The sequence below is a fragment of the Desmodus rotundus genome, chromosome 5 (genome assembly GCF_022682495.2).
Source record: "Desmodus rotundus isolate HL8 chromosome 5, HLdesRot8A.1, whole genome shotgun sequence".
Lineage (NCBI taxonomy): Eukaryota > Metazoa > Chordata > Mammalia > Chiroptera > Phyllostomidae > Desmodus > Desmodus rotundus.
In genome coordinates, this window is record NC_071391.1 from 150773084 (window position 1) to 150800488 (window position 27405).

Below are 27405 nucleotides of genomic sequence, written 5' to 3' on the forward strand. Positions count from 1 at the left end.
ACCTCATGTGGATGAGACACCAGCTTGTTCTGAGTTTGTTCCCCTCCTACCAGTCTGGGTGGATATGGTTTCTTTAATTCTGTAGTTGTCAGGCTTCCATTCAACTTGATTTCTAATGGTTCTCAGTGATGGTTCTATATTTCTGTTGTAATTTTGATGTGGTTGTGCAAAGAAGCAAATCATATCTGCCTTCACTGCCATCTTAACAGGAAGTCTCAAGACACTGTTTTTCTCAAAACATATATTTGTGGGTGGATCTATTAAAAGGAACTTGTCTCAGCATGTGATTAGATTTCAAATTCCCTGAAGGCTTGTGTACCTCATATAACCAGTGTATGCCCCCCAGACAAATGATGGGCTTTGATATGGCCTGGAGCCAAGGTCAGTTCTCCTAGGGTCTCCTCCCCTCCCCCATGCCTCTCTATGGCAATAGCTGTGCCAGAGGGGGGAAGATTCTGGCTTGAGTCCCACAGAGAGAGCTGCTCTGGAGATAGCAAAGCTCCAGAAAGCTGGGTGTTCCCTGGAACCCTAGAGAAGAACTGGTGTCTAGGACAAGGCCACAGCTCCCCTCCTCCAGAATCTGTAGGAGCCTCAGGAAACACTGTATCCAACTCGATTGACCCTCATGGCCCTGAGGACAAGTTGGTCCTCAGGACTCTAATAAGAGAACCTGAATGTCAGTTCAAGGTGTTTGTTTCATGCTCTTTGATCCAGAAATAGATGGATATTACATGGACTTCTCAGCTCCAAGTATGCCTAAATATAGACCCTGGGGTTGAGGGGAGGGGAGTTGAATCTCAAAGAGTAGCCTTAAGCCACTTGTAGCAAATCATGAATTTTTTTGCTGTCCTTTATCTTTAATTTGTTTTGAGTTTTAATTCCAAAATGTTTAAACCTTGTATTTTAAAAAAATATCAAACTAACTTGTTTCCTCAAAAATATTGATTAAAATTGATGCTGCTGAAAGATATTTGAACCCCATTCCCTTCTCACCTGTGTCAACAGAGTGTAAGTGAATCAGGAGGCTTCACTAGAATTAAATGAGAGTTTTATTCCAGGGTCTTAAGATTCATAAAGCAGAAATACTACCAATTAATACCAGAGTGTTCCAAAGAAGAGAAAAGTTGAGAGTAAAAAGTACATTCTTGAGAAGAATCAGTCCTGCATTCTTAGCCTCTGGGTTGGTCTGAAATAATAATCTTCCGGATATCTGGTGGTTTGGATAATGGATGTCAGGCAGTCTGGACAAATGAACATTTTTTCCCAAGTTCTTCATGTGAATACTCTTTCCTGACTTCTTCAAAGGGTTATCTATAGGATACATATATACTCTATAGATAGATAGATAGATAGAGATAGAGTCTCCAGGCATGCGTGCACAACTGAAAAGTTCAAAAGTTTAAGTTTTCAGGTTAGTTAAAGTAAATTAAAACATATTCCTCATGTTTCAACCCATTCCGATTTAAAGAATTTTTGTTAGCTTGGCTGTAGTGACTCCATTTTGTTTCTGCACTCTTTACTTGCTGCACTCTCCAGTTGGAAAGGCACTAAATAAATAATTGAGGAACTTCTTTCTTCTATGAGCAGCCAAGGGGATAAAAACACTGAATAATTGTAACAGTGAAATACTTGGTTTCTCTGACTCCCATCTTGTTCAAACCTGTGTTGTTCCCATGGCCTTCAGGCTAATAGCTCCTGCTGTCTTGCCTATAGACATACTAATCATGAGTGGGATTCTGCTTGAGGCCTGTGTTATACAAGAACAGCTCTCTCATTTCCCCTTCCCTTTACATAAAAGAAGCCTCAACTCTGTACTTTCTTAAGATGAATTTGAAGATTAGATCTCCCATCTTCTTGGTTGTCACCTTCTAAATCAATAAACCTCTCCTTAATCTAAACTCCCATGTTTTGGGTTTGGGCCTTCCAAAGCATCAGGCATATGGACTTCTGATCCATGACTGTAACATATGGAACAAGAAGACTTGGCTAAGCCCCAGTTCCACTACTTAATAGAGCTTTGAACAAACATAACCCATTTAACCATACTAAGCCTCAATTTTCTAATCTGGAAAATGGGTATAATAATACCTGCCGATCTTCCACATTGTCGTGAAGATTGAAAAAGATATTGGGTATAAAAGTGTTTTAAAATATAAATTGCTATTTAAGTGTGAGCTATTTCTGTCACTTATCAACATTCTTCAGGCAAAGACCACCAGGAACATACCAGCCGTTCAAGAACTTGGGTTTATTACTGGTTGCAGTGCAGTAGAAAAAATATCATGGGAACCATGGGGTGTCTCATCTCAATAAGAGGGAGTTAGGCTTTGATCAGATGATTTAAGGGAGGGTCTAAGTAAGCAGGATTTTGCTCTAAGTTGGATGCTGTCAGAAAGTGGGGCAGTATGACTGGATAACTCAATAAATCTCTACGGGGAGGGAAAACTAGAGTGAGTATAAAGCTGTACTAGTAACTGGCAAGAAGCAACTCATCTTGGGTGTTTAGTATTTTGTATGCAGCAAAGTGACTTTTTTTTAATGATGTGTGCTTAGAAGTGGCCTTGCTTTATCTCATCGCATTGTGATCTCAGAGTAACCTTGTCTGAGTTCAGTATTCTGTATTCATATCTAACAGGAGGATAACATGGCTGAGTTGTGAGTGCCAGGTCAGCTTCTGAATCTCAGGGGCTGCTTTTAAATTCTCTTTAATATTACACATCTTCAAACCAACAGATTCTCTATCAAACAATGGGCCCACCTGGGGTTTCAAAAATAGATGAACTCAGGGTAGGTAAGAGAATGAAGAAGGGAGGGAGAAAAACAAGGAGGAAGGGATGAGAAGCTTAAAGGGGAGAAGAAGTTATTGTAAGGCTGTAGTGTGTTTGCATATCCACCAGGACTCCAGGATCAAAGGAAGAACTCAAGTGAATTGAGCTGATTCTGCTTCATAACTGGCCCAAAAGGTCAACCTAGAAAACATCAGAGCCACTCAATTCTCTTAAAGAGGCTCCAGGTTAATCAAATCCTGGGATTGGCTATAGATTTGGCCCTAACTACCTCTTCCATTCTCCCTGAATTTCATGTCACATAGATCTTGGGGCCTGTGCTTCCTAACTGGTTTGAGGAGGATCTCAGAGCCATTTTCTCTTCTGGCTGTTCAATGATCAGTGTGCACAGATGTTTCATAAGACTTAAAATGACTAAGCCATTTACCTCAGGTGGCTAATCAAGCAGGTTTAAAGAATTCCAAGATATCAAGAAACCACAAGTGCAGAGTGGAAATTGAATTGCAGTCACAAATAGAATTTGGCCATTAAAAGCTAAACTTGATGGGCTAATAGAGAGTTATCAGCTGATGAGCGAACATCAATATGATAGCAACAAAATTGGCCTCCATTGAATGGAGCTGTTCTCAAAGACCTCATGATACCCAGTAGAAGATGAACTCTTGATATTTGCCATATCTCAGTTAATAGCTTCAGCTGAATCAGACTAATGTGAAGGGGCTAATGAACATGATGTAGGAAAAGAGTTTGGAGGTGATAATTTGATTTGGAGGTATCATTTGAAAGATGACAACATCATGAAACAGGTCACCTGGGGAGTAGGCAGTGCGTGCTGGAAAGGGAGAAGGGAGCAGAGGGCCCCGCCTCCTCTCTGGCAGTTCACCACGTCTCTCCTAGACAGGAAGGTGTGGCAAAATTGGTTGACGTTTACCTGTAAAACAATTTAAATGACTATCAGGTTTCTCAGGAGTTCAAGTCTTACTGATGATTTTATAATGTATGGATTCTGCATTTTTCTTACATTATAAAAGTTCTGTAGCTGTACTTGCTACATTGGTTTGGTTTTTTTTTTTGGCCTCTTGCTATCATTTTTTGGGGGGAGAGATCAAAATTACACTCAAAGCCAATCTTTGCATTATTAAGGCCACATCTTATACAGAAAAAAAAAAAAAACCTAACACAGGTGGAAAATTAAATAGTTAATGAGTAGAAGGAAAGAATATTAATGGCCAAATGGATCCCATCTTTGTACTCATTTTAGTACATTCAGGCTGCTATACCAAGAATACCACAGACTGGGTGGCTGAAACAATAAATATTTTCTCCCAGTTCTGGAGACTAGGAAGTCCAAGATCAAGGTAAGGCATTTTGGAGTCTGATAAGGACCCACTTCCTGGTTTGCAGGTAGCCACTTTCTTGCCTATCCTCAAATGGTGGAGAGAGGAAGCTCTGGTCTCTTCATTTCCTTGCAAGGCCCCTGGTTCTATCATGAAAATTCCACGCTCATGCTCTAATCACCCCCAATGACCCTGCCTCCAAATATCTTTACAATGGGAATCTAGGCTTCAACACATGAATTTGGGGGGGGACACAAACATTCAGCATATAGCACTACTTTAAGGGTTGACGTTGCCAAGGCCTGTTTAGCTGACTGCTCTTGACAAAGTTCCTCAATAAAACTGGCAAATAAAAGGCAAAACTTAAATTGCTCTAGAGTCAACTTTACCTGTATTCAAATCTTAGCCCCAGCTTTTATTACCTGTGTGACCTTGGCTTGACTTCATAAAACTTTTCCCAGCGTCTATATTCTTATGTGTGTTTGTTTTTAAATGTAGGGAGGAGACAGTACTTCACTCTGTTGCTGACAGAACTGGGAGAGATCGTGGATATGAGAACATTTGGCACTGCTCTTGGAGGTTCAGAACTTTTTGATGCTTTTTGTTTCTAGTGCTCAGCAGGGCCACCTTTGACAGAGGAGTAAAGTCATTACTCTTGAAGTAGGTTCAGCAGAGTGGTTTTGGTGCTGCTAAACACTCCTGTGAGTCTTTCTGGTGAGAAATGAGCTTCGAAGTTCTGGGTAAGAGTTCAATGGCTCCTCGAGATTTAATTAGTTGAGTATCTGGCACATAGTAGGCTCAAAATATATTTTGTATAATAAATAAATGTCAAGTAGTAGAGACTATTTGTTTCCTTTAATTGCTTAGTTCATTTCCACTGTGTTTTGGGTCAAAGCCACAAAAACCTATTGGTAGAAATGGTAATGGCCCATTAAGTTGGGGCTTCCAAGGGCATCGCATGATACGAGGCAGGTGCTTTCTTGACTGTACTGGTCTAACAGCCAACAGATCTGGGCACTTTAAATAACCGTGCAACGTTGGGCAAATCAGTTCAGTTCTCTAGGTCTTAGTTTCCTTATCTATGAAATGACGGCTTTGGGCTGAAAGATTTCTATTATTCCTCCCAGTTCTAATGATCTGTGATCCAAAATGACCTAATAGGAAAAGATACAATTGCCTCATCACTCAACCATAAGCCCAGGCATGTCCATTAGAATTAGAAGGCGAGGTTTCATTGTAAGTGAGTATTATACATGTTGGGGACTGATCAATGCCTTTCCTTTGTGGGTAAAGTGTTATTTTGATAAATGCCTATCTTATGAATTTTAATCATACGGTCTGTCAGCACCCCTCAAATTCTAAAGACCAAACTATTGTTATTACTTATTGACTGGTTTAGAGCCATGTCAAAGAAACAAGTCCCAGATGTTGACCACTGAAATATTTATGATGCGACTAGCGTTGCTTCCAAGGCATGCACACTGTATTCAGGAAGAAACACATTATGGCTTGCCAGGGCTGAAATTGATGACCACGTTTCTATTTTAGCCATGCATATCACTCATCAGAGAGCAATCAGTATGAATTTGATATTCTTAGGAGACAGACAGGCAGGGCAGTGGGCCTTGGGACAGATTCTGCTTTCTCAACTTTCAGAAAAGGAATAAGCTGTCCCAATATTCCATCATAGCTCAGTCCCATTTTCCTTAGTCCTTTATGCCTCTCCATCTTCTTTTAAAGGACAATGTGTCTACTTGAGGTGTGCCATATAGATGTATAAAATTGAGATTAGGAATTTTTGAAAATATTTAGTTAAAAATGTTATGTATTCCCTTTCTAACCAAGGCTAACACATTGGGGATTCTTGTACAGATGCAAGTAACAAAGTGGTATGGAAAATGTCCCTTATAAAACTGCAGGCAAAAGCAGGCATCCCCGTGCCCGCCACCTCTCTATACTTTATGAAAGCACATTGACTGGTTCCAACTATTGGGAGTGTGGGGTCAAAGAAGCTCCAAGTTTTAAAATATCTTGTAAATAGTCCATTAAACTTTGCCTAAGAAATCTAGAAATTCTTAATAGGAATTGCCAACATGATAGGGTGTGATATTGCAGGTAGGGGAAACCATTTGAACTATACTGCCCTAGGTAATGAAGAAGGAAAGAGATGCATTTTCTTCTAGCCTTTAACAAAAGAATAAGATTCATCCATCAATAAGCAAGCACTTACTAGTTACCTGCTTTGAACAAGGCCTTTGGATAAGCGCTTAGGGAAAACACAAGTTAGTTGAAATTTGGTATTGTCTCAGACATAGTATTAAGCCTCCTAATACCAGTCTCATGTCTCTTAATAAAAACTTTCTAGAACCTGGCTACTCAAAAGTGTGGTCAACATCAGTATTAACTGGAAGTTTGTCAGAAATATAGAATCTCCAGTCCCACCCTGAACTACTGAATCAGAATCTGTATTTATAAAATTCTCCTGTCACTTACACGCACATTAAAGTTTAAGAAGCACTGTTGCAGACCACAGGAGTCTGAGAAACAATCACTTAGCCAATCAAATAGCACCCACGGGGGACATCCTAAAATTCCTACCACGCATGCAGTATTGTCATAACAGCCTCTTACAGTGATTGAATGCTGCCTGGTCACTTGGGAAATAACTAGGGATTCTCTCTAAGGGTCTGATAAAGAGGGCAGTTTTTTGTAGGTTATGTAAAATCATAGATGGTGCAGCCGGGAAGGATCTTACTGACTTACCTGTTTCTCTCTGATAGAGATAAGGAAACCTCATAGCTGGTAAGTAGGGGAATCGAGGCTAGAACGGAACTCTCTGAACTGATTATCTGGTGCTCATTCACCTCCACTTCACTGAGAAGTGAAGACAGAAGCTGAAGGGCATGTCTGCATGAGTCATCTACAAGTCAATTGCTGGGCAATGGATCAGGGCAGTCAGTAAAAAAATGACTACATCTAATTTACCATTGGGCGATCCACTGCTTAGACACAAATTCTCAAGTGGAGAAAATGAAATCATGGTAACATGGCCATTTTCCATCATAGTTAATGCCATGGAATGGGGCCAGTGTGGACACTGACCAAATTTAATTATAAAAAGAAAACAAAAAAAAGACCTAGTTATCATACAAGCTAAGGGTATTTGTCCTCCAGCAAATGTGTGTCAGAGAGAGGGCTACCTGTAACCTAGGCCCCAAGGATTGAGAGGGTCTCCTTAAAGTTCCTTTTGTGCTAGAATATCCTCCCCCAAGCCTCATTCTTCAAAGAGCAGCTGAAATGCTGCCTCCTCCACTTAATGAATTGGCCAGAACATTCTCTCTTCTCCTGGCCTGGGAGCTCCTGAAGACAGAATGCACATCCGATTTATATTTGGGTCCCCAAAGCACCTAGTATCTAGCAGGCCCTTAGTCCCTATTTGCTTGATGGAACATTTAAGACTATTTCATAGTTCACCTTTTGACTCAGCTTCCATCATAAGAATGGCTGTAAGAACTTTGGAGAGCCCCAAGTCTTCTGGCAACCATCATCGTACCTGAACACCTACCTGAACACCTCCAAAGTCTCTGATGGTGTTCTCGCTCGCAGTTGGTGTGGTACACACACTTGTCCATCAGCTGAGTTGAGGGACAAGTCAGCAGTTTGCTTAGAATCCTAAGCAAAAAGGAAGGTTTGACCCAAGGTTTGATTTGTCAGTCTTCATGTGCCTAGAATAAATCATTATGAATAAAAATAAGTAAATCACTTCTGTGGTTTTTATTTGTGATTTACTTTTGGCTGAAATTCGGAGTCAGTTGGTTACAGGCATCAAAAGGATTGACTCCCATGTCCTATTTAATCCATTAGCCTGAAGGTCCGGCTTTCACACTGTTGTGTTCCGCCTTGTAGGCACAGCCTTAAATACACATTAATGACTCTTTGGGGATAGAGCCTGAGAGCATGTTATCTTCCCAGATTTATCATTTGGTCCCTTTGTGTTTGATATCAGAAATCATTTGATTGAATCACCTAAATCAATTTCCCTTCACTTTCCCCTAGTTTCCTGTTGTCCTTTCTGGTTCGTAGCTTATAATGATTCTCCTGTGTCTAGCATCTCCGAATCTGTCTCTTGTAGAAATGATTATGTTTCCGAGAGCTCTTCATTTTATCTCCCAGTCGTAGAAAAGAAAAAAAGCCTTCCCTTCGCAGTATAGCCTCCTTGTCTTCACCTTGCACGTCAGCCCAGCCCCATGGAGCGGGATGCCGAGCGAGGGCATAGCACAGCCCTGGCTGGGCTTTTTCTCTCCCACAGCTCTCAGTGGAGGGGCCCCGAAACACAGGTGGGAGATTTGTGTGGAAACTTGCATCAGAGTACATAGGAAGTCACGCACAACATGTGGTCTGTGCCTGGCCCCATTCATTGTTTGTTTGTTTGTTTGTTCATTACTTAAACAGTACTCATGGGTTGTTCTCTTTATGTCAGGACGTGAGCACCTGTCACAGTCTGGGTATGCTCATGGATTCCATTTTACCCTCAGAATTGACATATTAGCTTTTCCTCTTCGTTTTGTTTTTTTCAGAAGTTGATCCAGTTCTGGGGTTGGCAAACTATGACCCACAGGACAGCCACCTGTTTTTATAAATAAAATTGTATTGGAACACAGCCCTGTTTATCTGCTGCATGTTTTCTTTAGCTGTTTTCATGCTACAAATGGCAAGGTTGAGTGGTAATAGGAGACTGTGACCCTTAAATTAAAAATATTTACTGTATGGCCAGAAAAATCTCCCTGTCATTGGTTTACAGCATCTTTTGCACATTTTTAATTGGTTAATATGTTTTTTTAAGTAATGAGTTGTAATAGTTTTTTATGTATTCTCGATACAAGTCCCTTATCAGACACATGAATTGCAAGTATTTTCTCCCATTCTGTGGATTGTCTTTTCCTGATTGTACCTTCTTTAGCACAAAAGCTTTAAATTTTGATAAATTCCAATTTCTCTGTTTTTTCGTTTGTTGCTTGTACATTTCGCATCATATCTACTAATCCACTGCTAAATCTGAGGTTATAAAGAATTCCCCATTCCCAGGAATGTCATAGTTTTAGCCCTTAACATTTAAGTCTTTGAACATTTTGAGTTAACTTCTATGAGGTAAGGGTCTAACTTCATTCCTTTGCATTGGATTCCCAGTTGTCCTCCACATTTTTTGAAAAGACTATTCTTTCCCCCATTCAGTTGTTTTAATATCCTCTTCTCTTAAAAATCAATTAACCATTAACATTAGGGTTGATGTCAATTCTATTCCATTAACCTATGTGTTTATCCTAATGCCAGTACCCCATGGTCTTCGATACTGTTGCATTGTAGCAAGTTTGAAGTCAGGAAGTATGAGGTCTCCTACTTTGATCTTACTAAAGAGTTTTTGGGCTGTTCAGAGTATATGGCAATTCCATATGACTTTTAGGATCAGCTTGTCAGTTTCTACCAAAAAGTCTCCTGAAAGTCTGATAGATATTGCATTTAATCTGCAGATCAATTTGGAGCTTATTGCCATCATAACAATATTAAGTCTCCCAATTCGTAAACAGAGGGTGGTTTTTTTCTTTATTTAGATCTTTGATCTCTTTCAACAAAGTTTTTGTAGTTGTTTAGAGTGTAAGTTTTACACTTCTCGACAAATTTGTTTCTAAGTATTTTATTTTTATGCAATTGTAAATAGGATTGTTTGCTTAATTTCATTTTTGGATTGTGCATCACAAGTGTATTAAAATTGTATCCTAAATGCTGAACTAGTTTATTAGTTCTAATATTTTTTAGTATATTCTTTAGGATTTGCTCTGTACATGATCATGTCATTTATAAATATACTCTTACCTCTTCCTTTCCAATGTGAATGCCTTTTAAATTTCTTTTTCTTGTCTAATTGCCCTGGATAAAACCTCCAGTACCATGTTGAATGCAAGTGGTGTGACCGGATATCCTTATCTTGGTCCTGATCATAGATGAAGCCATTCAATCTTTCATAGTTAAGTATGATGTTAACCATGGGGGACTTTTGTACATGCCCTTCATTAGCTTGAGGGAGTTCCTTTCTATTCCTAGTTTGTTGAGTATTTTATCATGAAAGCATTTTGGATTTTGTCAAATGCTTTTTCTGTGTCTATTGAGATTGTCCTGTGGTTTCATTTTTTATTCTTCAGATAAAGTGTATAACCTTAATTGATTTTGGATATTAAGCCAATCTTGCCTAAGCCCCACTTCATCATGGTGTGTAAACCTTTTCATGTTGCTGGATTCAATTTACTAGTATTTTGTTGAGGATGTTTGTGCCTATATTCAAAAGAAATATGAGTAGTTTTCTTCTGATGTCTTTGTTTTTGGGATCAAGGTAACACTGGCTTCATGGAATGAATTGAGAAGTGTTATTTCTATTTTTTGGGAGAGTTTGTGAAAAATTGATATTATTTCTTTAAATATTTGGTAGAATTTATCATTAAAGCCATTTGGGCCTGAGATTTTCTTTGTGGTTAGTTTTTTTTTTTTTTTATTACTAATTTAATCTCTTTACTGGTTATATCTCCATTTAGATTTTCTATTTCTTCTTGAGTTAGTTTTAGAAGGAATTTATGTCTCTCTAAAAATGTGTCTATTTTATCGAAGTTATCTAATCTATTGTCTAGTTTTTATTGTATTCCTTTCTATTTCTCTTAGGTTGGTAGTAATGTACCTTTTTCATTCATGATTTTAGTGATTTGAGTCTTCTTTCTTTTATTTGCAGTCAGCCTACCTAAAGACTTATCAACTTTGTTGATTCTTGCAAAGAACCAGCTTTAGCTTCCTCTATTTTTTTCTGGCCTCTATTTTATTATTTCTGCTCTAATCTTTATTCTTTTCTTCCCTTTGCTTGATTCAAGCTTAGCTTGCCATTCTTTTTCCAGTGTCTTAAGGTGGGTGGTTAGTTTATTGATTTGAGATCTTTTTTCCTATTTTAATATAGGCCTTTACTGCTATAAATTTCCCCTTAAGGACTGCTTTAGCTGTATCCCAAAAGTTGTGGTATGTTGTCTCTTCATTTTAATTCATCTCAGTTTTTCTTGTGATTTCTTCTTTGACACACTGCTTCTTTAGAAGTGTGCTGGTTAATTTCCATATATTTGTGAATTTATTAAATATCTTCCTGTCATTGATTTCTACTTTTATTCTGTTTGGGTCAAAGAAACTAATTTGTGTGATTTCAATTCACTTAAGTTTATTGAGGCTTGTTTTATGGCCTAACATATGGACTAGCCCAGAAAACATTTCATGTTCACTTAAGAGTAATTTGTATTCTGCTATTGTTGGATGAAATGTTCTATGTTCTTCTATTAAGTTTTGTTGGATTATAATGTGTTCTAGTCTTCTATTTTCTTGTTGATCTTCTGCCTAGTTGCTATCCATTATTGAAAGTGAAATATTGAAGTCTCCATCTATTATTGTGAATTTTCTATTTCCTCTTTCAGTTGTATTAGGTTTTGTTTCTGTGTATTCGGGGACTCTGTTGTTGGGTATGTCGATGTATGTAATTTTTGTATCTTCTAATTAACCTTCTGTCATTATAAAATGTCTTCTCAATATATAGTAACATTTTTGTCTTAATATCTACTTTGTCTGATATTAATATAGTCACTTCAGCTTTCTTGTGGTTCCTATTTGCATGATATATGTTTTGCTAGCTTTTTATTTTCAGTATCCTGTATTTTTCAACTAAAAGTGTGTCTCCTGTAGACGACATGTAGATAGATCTTGTTATTTTCACCCCCGGTCTGACAATCTGGCAGTTTCTCCCTTTTAATTCTTTAACCCATTCACATTTACTATCATAATTGATATACATGGATTTACATCTACCATTTACCTTGTTTTCCCCATATGTCTGATGTCATTTTTTGTTCTTTTTATGTCATGCTGTTTTCTTTTTTATTACACAAATATTTTCTAGAGTAACATACTAATTCTATCTGATAATTTTTTCTTATATTCTTTGTTTCCACTTTTTCTTCTTCTTCTAGAAAGACTTTTTTTTTATTGTAGTTCAAGTATAGTTGTCTGCATTTTCCCCCAACGTCTCCCCCCAACCCCAGTCATCCCCACCTCCCTCCCCTGATCCCCGCCTCCACCCTTGGTTTTCTTATATTCTTTTGAGTTATTTTCTTAGTGATTGCTATAAGGTTTACCATATACATCTTAATTTATTAGGTTCTACTTCAGATATAGTAACCTAATTTCAGTGAGATACAGAAATTTTGTTTGTATAGGTCTATTCCTCCTTCCCTTTTTTATGCTGTTATTGTTACACATATTATGTCTATATGTGTTACAAACTTAAATACATCATAATGATTATTCCTTTATATAATTTTATACAATTTTTAAAAGCTGGGAGAAAAAAAGCAAGTATATATTCCTAGTGTTAGTTATATTAACCTTCTTATTTATAATTTCTCTAATGTTCCAATGGGTTAAAATTACTATCTGGTATCATCTTATTACTTCATTACAACTTTTTTGCACCATCTCTCACTGTTATTCTAAAAAATGTTACATCTCTATATATATCTCTATATATTATACATCTCTTTTATACTGTTATTCTAAAAAATGTTACATCTCTACATATTATAGGCCCAACAATACAATTATATACAATTGTTTTATACAAGTGCTTTTTAAACCATTGAAAAGAAGGAAAGAGGAAAATATGCATTTATACTGTCTTTTATAATTATATATTTAACTAGATCCATGTTATTGTGTGTGGGGGGATGTCTTGCTTTAAGCCTGAATAATTTTTTTTTTAGTGTTTTTTATAAAGCAAGTCTACTAGCAGTAAATTCTCTTCATTTTTGATTATCTGGAAATGTTTTTATTTAACCTTCACTTTTGAAAGATATTTTTGCTGGATGTAAGATTCTTGGTTGACTACTCTGCCCACCCCCCACTCCAATACTTTGAATATGTCTTCCCACTGCCTCTAGACTTCATGGTTTCTGATAAAAATCCAACTGTTAACCTTATTAGAGTACTTTTATAAGTAATGAGTCGTTTCTCTCTTGCTGCTTTTAAGAATTTTTCTTTGTCTTTTATTTTCAGCATTTTTACTATAATGTGTCTGTATGTGGATGTTATAGGTTAAATTGTGTCATCCCCCCAAAGATGGTTGAGGTCCTAACCCCCAATACCTGTGCTTGAACTTACTTGGCTTTAGTGAAGTCCCCCCTGCTGTGTGAAGCATCTGAGGTCACTTTTCAGAGGGTGTAGTCTTCATCATTCTAAAATGGCATCCTACGATGACAGTGTTTTCAGCAGGGTTCTCTTCTACTGTCTCTTTCCCGGATCTCTGTTAAGCTGTTTGGCTTTGCTGGCACCACATCCAGCTCTTGGCTCCCACTAATTGCTAGCTGATTGCTCTATTATTTCTGACAAAGCTCTGAGGCATATATTGCTCCAAATCTGATCCGATTCAATTTGGGTCCCTTTTCAGTCTTTGAAGTTTCTTTTGAACTCAAATGAGAGCTTCTTAGTTGTCTCTTTCCCTTGTTCTCTCTGGTAAAATACCTGGTCTACTATTTTGTTTCTTGTTCTCATATAGCTACCAGTATCCTCTCAATCAGCATTAACTTTGAAAGCATCCTAGGCCTTGAATTTCTCCATATTGTTTCAAATTAAGTCAGTTCCTTTGCAGAAAACTTTTTAGCTCTTTGTTCTTATGCTTGCCCTTCCCTGGAGCTGGGGGCAGGAAATAGTGCCTATTTCTCTTAGGGCGACACTGCTTTATGGTCAGGGTGCAGGGCAGGGTTAGTAGCTTCTCTTCTCAACTTGCTTCTCCCAGCTTGGAACCTCTGTCATACAAGTGAGCTGTGGTGAGGCCAGTTGGGACCCCAGCATTACCAGTGTGCCATACCTGATATAGAGCCTCCATTCTGTAAGTGGAGGCTGGCCACACTCATCTGGAATTTAGTCTCTGCCACATGTAGCTGGGGAAGATGAGCAAAACAGGTGGCCTCCATTTCCTGGGAAGGGACCAGAACCCTCAATTGGGAGCTGGGGAGTAAAAGGAAGATGCCCTGTCTTAACCTGTCTAGAGTGGAGTTTCCCTCATGTTGAACAGGGGAGAAGGAATTTAGATGTCAAAAATTCTCACTGTTCTTTTAGCAGATTTTTTTAAATAAATGTTTTTTTAATTTGCTGTATGCCTTTAGGACAGTTTTCAGAGACTTTAAATGACTGGGTTTTTAAAAATAAGGTTTACCACCAATGCTTGTTTCACTGGGGAGCAGGTCTACAGAGCTCCTCATGTCACCATTCCAAAGTGGAACCCCTCTGTAATTGTTCCTTTACTCCTCTCTCTCATACCAGACAGTGAGCACCTTTAGAACAGGGGAGGAGTCTAAATAATAGTTGCTGTCTACATTTGCTTTGTCCTAGAAACGATGCTATTCTGTGAATGGTATTGCTAATCCCCTCATTAGCAAATTGGTTATTATCACCAGTCCACAGGTGAGAAAACTGAGGCTTAAGAGATTAAGTAACTGCCTGAAATCTCACCATTAGTAAGTATTGGAGCCAAAAGCCTAGACCAAGTCTCTGTAGTCTCCACCCAGCTACCATTGTGTCTCTGCCACCCGGCATGGTGCTCGGGGTCCAAGTGCTGGGTAAATGAGTGAAACAATTATAAATAATTAAATGAATAAATGATTATAATGAATTAATAATTGAATGAATGAATAATCAATGAGTGAATAATTAAACACTTAGGTACAAGAAGCCTAAGAATATCTATTGGCACATGGCTACTGTCAGCTCCTTTCACATTTTGCTTTCAGGCTGATTGATGTACCTTTACAGCAACCTCTCTGACTTTGCTAATTAGTTCCTTTGCCTTAATGGCAATCGTAATGTAAAAGAGCAATTTTAATCCTAAATTCATTAAATTAGATCAATGGGTATTAGGTGGCCGCAATGTGCAGGTAGCCTAATACTAGGCTCTCTGGAATTTGCAAAAGGTCTGTCCTTCAAGTTTATTTCAGGGAGAGATCACAGTAGTATTTTTTGTACTATTTGATTTTTTGCATAATTCATCGGTTTGGCTATTTTTAGGTCAGTCATTTTTATAGCTGTATTGTTAAGAAATTCAGGTCAGATACACCATTCACAGAATTATTCTACCTGAGTCTCTTTCTGACAATTACATTGACGTGCTGGACACCTAAAAATTGAATCAGTAGTTTCATTCCAAACGTGAGCTTTATTTTTAAGTTCCACTTTTCTTTCTTTTCTCTTTTTTTTTTTTTTGGTTTTAGAATTAAATTTTCATTACCCAAGTAACCACATGAATTTATTCTCCTTGTGAAAATCTCTATAGGGGCATCTGTGGTGTGTGTGTGTGTGTGTGTGTGTGTGTGTGAGAGAGAGAGAGAGAGAGAGAGAGAGAGAGAGAGAGAGAGAGGAGAAGAAAGGCCTGAAAATATATTCCATATTTAATATAATAGTTACCTCTAGGGATGGAAATTAGAAGGGGAAGAGGGAGCCTGCTGGTCAAAGAGACACTAGGCTTATCTGTAATGTTTTAATATTTTACAAGGAGAAATTATCCTCCTCCTCTTTCATTCCCTTTCCTCCCTGTGACTCTTAGTGCAAATACGTGAATATATATATATGTTTCCCCACATGTATATTAGGTAAGTTCAGCCAAAACCTCTTAGTGGGCCCCCAGTGTCCTGAGGAATCACTCACTCCTTAATTGTTCTCTCTTGAGCAGGAGAGATGGAGTATCGGTATTCTTGCCTTTGCCTTTTTCATCCACAATGCACATTTTCTATTAGCTTGGTCTGTCACAGTTTATGGCAGTTGTATTACTTAGATTATTTGCCAGTAAACACCAGCTTGATCTTGAAGAAGCAGAAGGAGTTGAAGAGGTACTTCTAAAGGCATATTCTGTTAACAATAGCAAGCTACTTCCTTGCTTAGAGATTCGAGAAGAGGCAGCCTGGGGAAGATGGGTTGGGGTATGGCACAATCCAGGTGTGTATCTCAGCCTTCTCCACAAATGACACTAATTGCTCCCGTATAGTCAATCACACAAGGGTGCAAACTGTTGGTTAGTTCAATGCAATGTGGCGGAGAGAGCAAGAACTTCGTGGTTTCACTTGCAATACAATTCCTAGCTACATCTCTAGCTGAAGGCTCATAGGCAAATCACAGTCTCTTTGATATCAGTTTTTGTTTCTCCCTCCTCCCCACTCTCCTCCTCCCCCTCCTCATGCTCATTTTCCTCCTCCTCCTTCTCTTCTTTATAGAATGAAATGAAATAACAATTGAAAGAACCTAGTTCCATTAATGCAGGGGCACATAGAAATATTCTGTGGTTGCCAGTTTTCTTTCCCCGTGCTAAGACAGAAACAGAAATTCTTTCTCCTTCTGGCATTAATGTGCCCTCTATTTCTCCTTCTACAAATATGGGAGCAGTCCTCACCCATGCCCATCCCCTATGGCATTGTTACTGACACTTGATGGGTAAGATCCCTTAGACCAAGGAGAGATTTGATGCAGGAAAAAAATAAAGTACCAAATGCTGTTCTGATTGAGGTTTGGAGTTGGTATAGACCCAGGCATACTTTCTGAAGCAGTTCCTGAAAAAAAGCTTTAAAGATAAAAGGTTTCCAGTATCTGTAGGAGGAGTGAGGCTTGGACTCCTTGAGGAACAACCACCCCAGGCTATGCCAAATGCTTCCATCCTTTAGACTGGGGACTCTTGTGAAGAAGCCGTAGCTGGCAGGAGACGTCCCTGCCATCATTTCCATATGAAGCATATCTAACAGTCTGAAAAAGAAAAAACTAAGTAACATCTTCTCGAGTGGCATGTTGCTTTCATCAAGCATTTCCTCAGAAAGTGAGTATTAGGGAAGCTGGAAAAGAGAGAGTGTCACACCCAACTAGCACCTCAGGAAACACCCAAACCTACTAACCCCTAGGCGATGCTCATCATTCGAGTAATGAGCCTGGGGCTAGAGAGGCCTCCAATAGGATGAAGAAGCAGGCTTTCTCAGAGTGAGTAGGTCCCCACCAATTGGGGGCCTGCAGCCAGTCATTGTTAAGGCTGTCCCTGTGCCAAGGGGTACAGTGTGTTCTATGAGTGAGAAAGTCTAGGGACCCTACTAACCTTCTGGGATCTCAGAAGATTCACCTGATTTTACTGGATACTTTCAGGGTCTTCGGAAAAGGACTCGACTATCATTAAAGTCAGCCTTTCACTTCCATGCCCCTAGCCTAGAGGGACGGAGTCACACCCACCTCCAGGTTCCTATAAACTACCCTGCCTTTCATCCCCAGACGCTCACTCCTTGGCCTTCATGGACAGAGCCCACAGAGCTTCCGTGTAGAGACCTTATCAAAATGAAGTTGTGGGAGAATTCCAGAATGGAGTTCTCCTAAAAGCTAATCCTAAACACTCTTGGCAGTTAAAAAAAGAGAGAGAGAGAGAAGTTGGCTATAAAATGAATTGCTTTTCTAGAATTTCTAGAAAACAAAGGCTCTTCCTCAGGACTTTACAGTGAGGTATTTTATAGAGCTTATGATTTACAGAATGGGGCTCTGCAGAGAGGTTTGAATATAAGGGCTCCTCCTTACCCCAACCATGCCCATGGTCTGGGCAGAGGTTACTCAGGATTCCTGATCAAGGCCTGGCACTTAGGATTCTTATGCCTGACTCACAGACTCTGGCTTTATGAGACATAGGAGGCAGCCAGGCTGAGCACGAATCCCTGAACCAGGAACCAAGGCCCATAGCTCTAATCCAGTGCCCATCTCTACCAGGGTCAGAGAACCCAGCCACCACTCACAGGTTGCTGGAGGGGAAAGCGCCTTAGAAATGATGCCTACCACCCTTGCTTTTCAAGGAGACTCTGGCCAGAGACACCAAATGGCTTTTCCAAATGCCTCTACCCCCAGCACATCCCTCAGGGGTCCCATTCATCTGAATGCTCTCAGCTGCGCACATGCTTCCAGACGCAATAGGTGCTCAACAAATGTTGACTGAATGAAAGAGTACACTTTGTGCAGGTGACTCAGCTGAATTCGCACACAGGACCCTTTCGTGCCCCTCTCACTCATCAGGTCTACACACAGCACTACTCAATTGACACACTCATGCACAGTCACTTGAAGCCAGAGAGACACACCATAGGGGGCCTCCTGCCTGCACTCAGTCTGGGCAGCTTTTCCTCTCGTGCTCTGGGGACCTCTGGGTCCAGGGGGCATCCAGAGGTCCCCAGCACCAGCAGAGGAAAGCCATTGACTTAAGGGATGGATTTGAGTCCCTTTCCCCTTTGGACATCAGCCGAAGGGAACAAACAGCGCTGTTCTGCCAGAGCCACCCTGGGCTGGACATGGACTAACGGTGAGACAAGAGGTGTCCTATGCCACCAGCAGCCCCCCTTGGCCATTGCTTTCCTGACAAGTCCCATGATGGAGGAGGGCATGCCACCTCCAGGTCTCTTCTGCTACTTCTGCTGCAGCTCTGAGTGTGTAATTGCAAAGCAGAGGGGGCAAGTTTGTCGGTGTGAAAGGAAGGCTGGCCAGCCTCCCATTTCCCCAGACTTTTTAAATAACAGGCTGCAGATCCAGCATTTCCGCTCTTTGTGGTTATTTCCTTCTTTTTACAAAGCAAGACATTTCTGTGGAGGGCACTGGGATGGGAAGGCAGGTCATAACAGGTGACAAAGCAGAGATTGAGGCGCCCACAGTGTCTCCTCTGCCGGTGATTCTCTCTGCTTGGTTATTCATCTGCAAAGAGGAGTCACGGGCCTCATTCTTAAATGGCTTCATTCATGATAATTGACTTCAGAAATTTATCCGTGCCTTTTGCAGAATGTTAAGAAGGAAAGGATTCTTCCTTTCTTCGAACCAGCTATGTCAGGAAGCTCTGGTTTCAGCCCTTGGTGGGAATGCTCCCCTAATGCAAATAACCACCGGATAAGTAGGGTAACGAGCCTGGGAGCTGCTGCATCGGAGCAGAATTGATGCCTTTCCATACTCGTCATTTTTCTGACCAGTTCTAAAACCTTCAAATACCGGTAAACGTTTGTTTCATTAACATACCATCAGTTATGTCTACTGACTGCCTTTGATCTCTACGTTCCAGAGGTTGAAGAAGATCAGAAATTAAACATTGTTTTTAGAATGCCATGTCAGGTGTAGTAGTATAATGTCTTGGAGACCTTTCCAGTGTAGACCCCACCTTCCTAGTCAGATTCTCACCATCCCACTCCAAGCCTCATTCCCTCAAAGCTTGACACTTAGGTTCCCATCATGGATCTGTCACCCCTTTTCCCAGTGCTCCTATCCCTAAATATCTTTATTGTTGCTAATGATAAAACATTTTTTCCTGTGGGCCACTTTACTTATTTAACTTCCCCAATGACAGTAAACCTTCAAAAGCTAGCTACTGACTCTCAGCAAAAACCAAACCCCTTCATAAGAGTGGGTGAGGTCTTTTGCTTTGTATCATAACAATCTTCTCCACTCTCCTTGCCAGCCAAGCAAGTTCACTCCTCATTTTTAACCAACCTTCATACCTTCCCACTCTGTAACTCTCATTATGAATGTTCCTCCACCGGGAAGGCCCTCCCATCCCATCTCTGTCCATTACGTTCCAACTCGTCCTGTAGGGTCCAGAAATCTTTATGGATAACCCCGTTCCTGATCTTCTTGCATTGTAACATATGAGTAAATATCTTATCTTCCTCCTAGACTATAGGATTATTGAGAGCAGGGGCCACGTATTTTTTGTATTTCCACCCTACCCCCTTCACTGTGGTAGCCCCCTCCTTTATAGGTCACATGCACTTAATAAACAATTTTAACATGATGTATGGATACATAAATGAATGAGTGATCAACAGATGAATGAGTTCATACTTTTAACCTCCAATCTCTATTTTCCTATGCCACCAAAAGCAAAGGAGCTTAGATTTTAGTAATGTGATTTGAAAAGCAAGGTTGATTATGATCTTTCTCTGAAATCCTTTGTTGTGAAAATACTTCCAGAGAGTAGAGCATGAAAACTTGGAACTAAGAACTGGGTTTTCTGGTCCCAGGAATCCCCAAGGAGTGCTGTGGTATAGAGACGGAACAGCATCAGGAATGAGACCAGACAAAGCACTCAGAGGCTGACTGCTTTCTGGTCTGGGTGAATGTTTTTTCATTGCACAGTTGATTCAGTCCTCAAAGGTCATAAACATGGAAATCTGACTTAAGGACAGGTTACTCAGATTAGGGACTAACTGCATCCTGCCCATAAAAGTAAACCACTTCGTGTGGGTTGTCAGTATAGGGTAAGAGAAAGATGCCAGGAAGCATGAACTTAGTGGGGTGCTGCACCCCAAGGGTGTGAAGCTTAAAGGACTCTTCTGTTGATTTCACAAATAGAATTGCAACTCTACTTATAAAAAACATAAACATAAAAAAACATGTCCTGAAGCCTACAATTTATAAGCCCAGCCACTAGGGTAAGTGCAGTCTTCATCTCAAGCACAGCATTAGGCTGTGTTTCAGTACATGGGACAATCATACTTAGCAGCTGCAGGAATAGAACACAGCAGTTCTGGTCCTTATGCATTTAAAGCACAAAGGAGGGACAGCCTTGGGGAAAAGTCTCTTTCTGGTATCATATCGGGGATTTTCATTTGGTTTGGAAGTTGTCTAGTTGGTGATCATGGGATGTAGGCTAGAAGCTACTTAATCAGAAGAAACAGTCTTGCCTTGGAAGGAACATGCTCTATCACTAGCTATGTGATCTTAGGCAAGTCACCTCCTTCTCCATCAGTCTCCTTATCTGGTGAACTAAGGGATTAGCATAGAGGGTCTCAAGGTCTCCTTTTGACCCCCTGGCTCTCTCATCTGGATGAAATTCTATTTGTCTATGAATCTTTGTTCTATATAGCATCTACAGGACTATCACTTTGCAGTTCAAGTTTGCCTCATGAGATACACCAAGAACAAGTTTGGGAATTTGGAGGCAAGGAAGGAGAAAGTGTTTCAAAAGTTGATTGGCAAAGCAAAGAAACAATCCTAACATTGATTGGCCTGCTAGAATGTTTAAATTCAATTCTGATGCACCAAACATCTGTAAGAGAGGAGTAATGCTTGTCTTGTGGGCAAATATTTATTGACGACCTACTACAGGACAGATACTCCACCAGGTACTAGCAATGCAACATGGATCGTATCGTCTAATTCCTTACTACAGATGGAAAAGAGGCTAAGTCATTGGCACAAGGTCGCATAGCTATTGGTGGGTGACATCAGAATTTGAACCCTCAGACCTCTGTTCTCCACAGTACATCATGTTGCTTCCTAGAAACTAAGACAAAAGGACCAAAGGAGTAGTATCTTGAGCCTGAGACTGGATCTGACATCTTGATATTCTTCTTAACAGAGCCACCAAAGTGAGCTTTTTTTTGCTTCCTGATGCTGTACCCAAAGTATGATAGTCTCTGAAAATCCCTCACTTCCCTTAATAATTGTTGTTGAAGTATCCTCTATAAATCAACCTAACCCCTTGGAAAATTACTTCTGGAAAACTCAAAACTAAACCTCTCAAGCCTGGCTCTTGGTGCCATGTTTGATATTTCTAGAAGCTGAAAGAGGACTTAGTGCTATTTCAAATCACAAATCAAATACTTGAAAATTTAGCTGAAAAATGACTCTCCTGCAATTTAGCGTTTCATTCCCTAATTCCATTCCTATAGTCCCTGGCATTTTGTTGGGTTGACATATAGGCATTCAGGCACCTGGCAAAAGACTGTGAGGTGGGGCAATGGAGCTGATTCTGTACTCATCCCATCCTCCCACTTCTTCCGACCTGCATTCTTGGGCTGATGTCCTCAATACAGTGGTCCAGACTGGGGAGCCTGCTCCTTCCAAACGTGTTGGGTTGAAGCAGTACTGCACTGTTGCCCACTGTCTCCTGAAGGGCTGCAGAGTGGATATCTGAAGGATCACAGGCACCAGGGTGGTGGCCTGGGGGAAGCTAATGACCTGAGTTTAGACTCCATCTTACGCTAGAAGAATAAAAAGAGTTTTCAAGGAGAGCATGCCAAGTTAGGTGACCAAATAGAGCTTCAGCAGAAGAAACTAGATTAGGGATAGAGCACGCAGTTTGGGCGCACAGTGGAAAGATAAGGGTTTGAGTGCCAGCTCAGCATACTAACCGTGTGCCTTGGGTTGCTAGGCATTAATGTTTCCCTCAATTGAATGGAGATAATAACACTTCCTTTGGAAGGTTGTGATAGATAATTTGTTAACATAGAGCAAAAGTCTAGTTTATAATAAAAGGTACTTATTATTTTTGCTTTATTTGCATTATCCCTCGTGAACCAGGCAAGATTTCAGACCTGGCACGTCAGCACCATGGCATTCTGGATACTCATATTAGCGAGGGAAGGAGAAGGTTAACTGTGAATGGAAACACATTATTTTGTTTTAGGTTTTAGGTCTACATGTAGTGGGTATATCTGCATACATGTGTATGCATGTATCCTGTGTGTGCGCATATCCTGTGTGTACACGCCTGTGTACTCATGCCCCTGGGCATGGAGCCGTGTCTCCCTGTGACACTTCCTGAGGTGATTGGGGGTTTTGATAACCTCTCTTCCCACGCAGCCTGTCTTGAATGTGGCACTTTGAGAATCCCAATTGTAGACTCTTGTCTCAAAACCACATGTAAAGCATAGAGACAAGCTTCACCAACATTGTCTCATTAGTTCAGTGAAACCTTACTAATTTACCCTAATTGTGGGGAAGGACCGTCTGTATGCGGGAAATGTCTGAAAGGGCCTGCTTTAATAAACAGACAGGACGTGTCTGTAATTAGCGGTGCCGCTTGTACACAGACAATCAATGTGCTCAGGTCCTTAAAACAGTCTGTTCTCGTAAGTGGGTTGCGCATTCTCATTGTCATTTTGGAGCTGCTGATGTAAGCAGTGACCTGCATGCAAAGGTCCTTTACTTTCCTTCTTATACCCAAGTAAACAACACTCTAACAGATGGCCAGGGGATTGACCTAGGGTGGGGAGAGAGGGAGACAACAGCAAAGCTGAGAGATTTGGCAAGAGTCAGGACTTAAAAGGCCTGAGTTCTAAACCCAGCTTAGTACCCAGACTGTCAGATTACTTTATCTTTCCAAGTCTCAGCTTCTCATTGTTCAAATGAAATTGTTTAGCTAAATGGTCTCTGAGTGCTTTTAAATCATAGCATTGAGAGCTGTACAAGATTCTAGAGATCATTTGATTCAACTCCTTGATTTACATGTGAAGATAGTAAGAGGTTCTTCCCATACTGTGATCCTCTGAGTTCCTGAACTACAAATTGAGATAGAACATATGTTTGAAGATGTATATGACTGAGATAAAGGCTCAGGCAAGAGAGTGGGACTGGAAGAACTTGACCCAGATCAAGGTCCAAGCAGGGAACAGGTGAACAGCTAACAAGGTACATGGAGAATAGGCAAACAGAGAAGCCAGAAACAGGGTAGAGAAGTGGGCGACAGGGCCGGAGAATCCAGAGCTCAAGGAGCAAAATAGGTCTGGGGTCACCAACGGAGCAAGCAGGGAGGCTGGATGTCCCCTAGGAATCAAGGACCCAGATAAGAATTTTGGCAAAGTAAAGCAAAACTCAGGAAAATATTGGACCACATCCTGGGGCATCAAAGAAGAGATGAGGCTTGCTTGGCCCTGCTAATGGTGATAATTACAAGGCTGGAAGTCCAAAAGCATCTTCTCTGATTAAAGAAAATCAAAGAAGCCCTGGACTTGTGAATTGTTTCCTGCTTTCTGGAGACATGTAGAATGATGGATGGAATGACTGGCTGATTGATTAAAGGGAGCTCCATGTGGTGGAGGGCATCCAGGTAGAAATGGCTCAAAGATGCAGGAAATGCAGCACTGATGGCCCAGAAGAGTCAGCAGATCTGAGCTAAAGCTGAAGATCTGAAAGTCATCCTCACAGAAAGCAGCACGGAACCTCTGAGAATGGACAAGCTCTCCTCAGAGAGAGAAGGAGAAAGGTCAAAGATGATCTTAGATGATCTTCCCATTCTAGCTGGGCAAGTAAATTAAAAAATAACCTATCCTTTTACCTTACTAGAGATGAATAGTGAAGTATATATTGAGGACATGTGGGATTAAGGGTGGGTGGCGTTTGAGAGGACACAAGAATAAATACGGGCTTTCCTCCTTGAGTTGCGTTATTATCAGTCACCTGTCTGTGCTTTTCTTCACTTTACATTATTGTTCACTGATGAGGTGGCATCGCCATTGTCCTCAGAATGCAAACAACAACAAAACAAGTCTCGAGTTTTCTTTTCCTTCCGAGAGTGTGGGTTGAGATGTGGAAGCCACAGAAATAAATCAGCCTCTCGGTATGGATGTTTGTTTCCTTCTACCTGAGCAATTCCATTTCAAAGAAAACATCAGCAAATCCTGCTTTTGTCTTGATTCAGTTTTGTAACCTAGCATTCTCACGCTCAAAACTGGCGACCTTGAGGCAGTGGGCTAGGGCGGCAATCTCAGAAAGGTCTGCCCACCTGTCTGCTCAGCCTAAAATTCCTGGAACTAAAAATTATCTCCTCTACCCATCCCCCATTTTGTTGGGTTTTCTTCCTCTTCTTTTTTTAATGAAAAATGAAATGGCTTGCTCAAGGTCATTAGTGCATATAACAGATTAGATAGCATTTTTCAAATCAGAGTATTGTATGAATACCCTTTAAAATAAAAACAGATATTTTATGAGTCCTTATAATATATACTTATCCCTCCAGAGAACCCCAGACTCTAGGTTAAGAGTCCAAAGACTAGTTCAAGGAGACTAGTGACAGGGACTTGTCCCCTGAAGAGCCTGGATGAGGTGTGCCGCACGCCCCGCCCCAGGAATCATATCCTGAGCTCCAGTTGTCCTTCGTGGCCCACTCTCATTCTAAGTTCCATCTAGGTTCTATAAAAAGGTTTTTTCCTGAGTACCTTTACCTCCAGGAATCTTCCCAGGCCCCACCCCGTAGCCTGCTCACTCTTTCTCCTTTGACCATGCTGGTGTATCTTTCTCTGTGTCCAGTTACAAGGGTCTCTGTGGCTTTTTTGGTTTCCAAGGCCACCCCACTGGGAGTCGGCCTTTATTTGGTTCACTTCCTTTCTCATATCCACACTTAGCCAGAAGGCAAGGAAGACACGGATGGAGGGAGGAGTTTACCAGATGATGTGGTGGCTGGGCCACCATGACATGACACTTGGGGAGAGAAACGTCAGTGGCCCAGTAGGAAGAGGGAACAGCCCTGAGAAACTCAGAATGGAATGTGGGGTAGAAAAGGCTGCTGGGTCAAAGAGGAGGTGTGAGGACTTGGTCCATGGCATGTAGAAGCTGGAAGGACCTAGGAAGTCACAGACCTAGCCCCTTATTTTGCAAATAAAGAAGAAACGAAGTGCAAGAGACCCAAAGGAGCTGGCCTGGCTCCATATAGACTGGGAGGCAGGTCTCGCAGTAGTTAAGAGCAGTGGTTTTGCAGTCGGGCAGACCTGGGCCCTCAGTTAAAACTCTAGATCTGTCCCTAACTGTGTGATTTTGAGCAAGTCACCTAACTTCCCTCCATTCCTGTTTTCTCATCATGATAGACCTCCCTGATATAGCTGGGGAGAAGGCTGAACGAAATAATGGATGTGAAGTGCTGACCATGATGTCCAGCACCTAGTGAGAACTCAGTAAATGTTAGCTGTGATTAGGACCAAAGGAGGTGGAATTAGAAGCACAGGTCTCCTGAATTCCTCATCTGAGATGTTGCACGTCTCACCCAAGGAAACAAATTCAATTTGCGGGTTTATTTATGGTGGAGCCTAGTGGAAAATATGTTCTGTTAAGAAGGTAAAGGACTACCTCAGATCAGAAAACTATGAATTCTGGGCAATTAGAAGTTGGCTGGAGAGTTGAGGGGCAATCCTGCCTGCCCAGGATTGAGCATAGAGCATAAGTGATGCATGTAGACTCCACAGTCAGAATAAGATGCGCTGCTAATGGGAACAGCAGACACATGGGCAAACATCAGTGTGTGGGGAGGGGGTGGTACGGGCAGGAAGTCCTGTCTCTCAATCATTACTCAGGCCAGTTTCCCTGCCACTTCCTGAAAATTCTATTTTAAATTCCTAATACAGGAGGTCCATGAATTGGGCAGCCCTCTCATCTGTACACAGTCTCTACAAATGAGGGCTGGACTTCAGAGGTGTTGGTCATCCCCCAGACTGAGGCCTCTGGGCCTAAGAGGAACCTCATGTTTACTGAAGGCATGTGAGAACGGACTGAGAATAATTCAGCTCATTGCCTCTTAGATTCTTGTTCCACCTCAAACCCTAAGGAGTCTCAGTGCAAAGGAGTTCTGAGCAGGAGAAAGAGAGAATGGAGATGTGTGAGAGAGGGCTTTCAGGGGTCAGCATTTCCTAGGGAAGACTGGATAGATACAGGGCAGTGAATTTGGTGGAGTGATGCATTGCTTTCTTTGGCCTTTTCTATGGAAGAAGCCGAGGGCATCCCTGATTTGCATCCCAGGGAAAAGTAGGAGTTGACTTGTTTCAAGGTCATGCTCATCACTGACAGGGATGGAGAAATATCACTCTGGGCCTTATTGGATCAGTAATTATTCAAATGCTTTGCTTGTAACACAATCACAGCTCCTAGCTCTGATTATTGGCATCATCAACATCATCTATTAATGGATGTTGAGCTCCTGTGGATACAGGGCATTGTACAAGATGCTAAATGATTCCAAATACAGATTCAGAAAATGAAAGACAGAAAAGAGCAGCAAGTGGACCAAACAGGGCATCATTCTGAGTAGCAAGATCTAAATCAGCCTGAATCCATTCATGTGAGCTAATCTTAAAGGGCCAGAGCCACCTAAGTTCCTGAAAGGCGTTAATTATTCCAGGCTCTTCTTTATCATGCCTGTCTTCATTATTTCCAGCTGCCTACTTTTAAGCAGAAGTATTTAAACTTCTATTAATTTTCCTATTACCCCTTTTGTTAAATAAACGTTCTCTTTATCACCTATCAGCCTCCCCTGGTGTGGCTGTCAGCAGGGGGAGAGCTAGCAGAAATCGAACAGAACAAAATGCATAGGTAAAGGGGGACTTGCCTCCAATGGGCCAGACCTTGCAGTGCATGCGCAGTGGTGCCTTGCTACCTGCAGTTTCTACTCGATGGCACCTTAG

At 40.9% G+C, this 27405-nt stretch overlaps 1 protein-coding gene across 1 annotated transcript in view; it reads left to right on the forward strand.

Annotated features, from left to right (window-relative positions):
* ALK (ALK receptor tyrosine kinase) overlaps positions 1–27405 on the forward strand; it is a 630248-nt gene that overhangs the window by 431218 nt on the left and 171625 nt on the right. The window lies entirely within an intron of this gene.